The sequence below is a fragment of the Epinephelus moara genome, chromosome 20 (assembly GCF_006386435.1).
Source record: "Epinephelus moara isolate mb chromosome 20, YSFRI_EMoa_1.0, whole genome shotgun sequence".
Taxonomy (NCBI): Eukaryota; Metazoa; Chordata; class Actinopteri; order Perciformes; family Serranidae; genus Epinephelus; species Epinephelus moara.
This window is the reverse complement of record NC_065525.1, coordinates 9372585-9373811: the sequence shown is the minus strand read 5'-3', so window position 1 is coordinate 9373811 and position 1227 is coordinate 9372585.

Below are 1227 nucleotides of genomic sequence, written 5' to 3'. Positions count from 1 at the left end.
AATACCTGGATGAAGAATTAAAGATGCTGGCCCCTCAGGTTGGGCCCTTGTCACAAATATACCTTGAAATAAAAATAAATTGAAAATATTATATTAATTATACTTATTAAGAGCCACTACATTGTGCTGAATGTTTTCCTAATGTAGGTGTAGAGTACAACTGAGAAAAACAGTTCAATTTCTGTGAAAAAAATAAAAGTATTAATGGAATATGAGGTGTTATGTATGTATGCTTTACCATAAGGGGAAAAGGTACAGGACAGCACTCCAATTATAGTGTTTATTGCCACACGAATGTTTCGGGTGAAACCCTTCCTCAGCATGCACAAGCAACAAAGTTTGTTGCTTGTGTTTCAAACAAACACGCACAAGCAACAAAGCTTTGTTGCTTGTGCACGCTGAGGAAGGGTTTCACCCGAAACGTTCGTGTGGCAATAAACACTATAATTGGAGTGCTGTCCTGTACCTTTTGTACACAATTTTTTACATTTTTTTGAGGATTCAGCACCCATTCATACTTCTGAGGGTTGAGCGTGTTTGTTTGGATTTCTGATTACCATAAGGGGACAAATGAACTGTTTGGTAGAGCATGTTTTTAAAAATTATTTGCCCTTTATTAAACTTTTATTTCTTGTATAAAGTTACATAAATCTGTTCACTAAGAGCTCTGAAACTATGACATGTTGAAAAAATATACCCAACTTTGAAAATCCAAGCACAAAGAGCCCTCCTGTCTGGAGTGACTCTGACAGGGAATTTATACGTCAGTGTTGAACTGATGCTGTAGGTACGGCACAAAGAGGATTTATAGTTGTGCGTTGACCCTACGCACGTAGCCTTTGCCACTGTGAGCAATTTTACTTGTGCTGTGGCGTGTCTGTGTCACTCTGCAGTTACACCTCCAAAACGTTAGTCAGCAGTGGAGGTTTCTGTGAAGTGCTGTAAGTTTAGTAGGTTAAAAACACACATTAAACACACATTAAATATGGCTTATTAGAGACAATTTGAAAAACAAGTACATAAATTGGCTTCACTATAACTCGCTGCATTCACAGACAAAGACTTGTCTTTATCTAAACTAGTGTTGCACGGTATACCGGTACTAAAATAGTACCGTGGTACTAGAGTATTCCAAACGGTACTATACTGCATTTGGAAAATACCGGTACTTTTTAAATTGATTCAATTCATTAATTTATTTAATTCATTTATGCACACATACGCCTT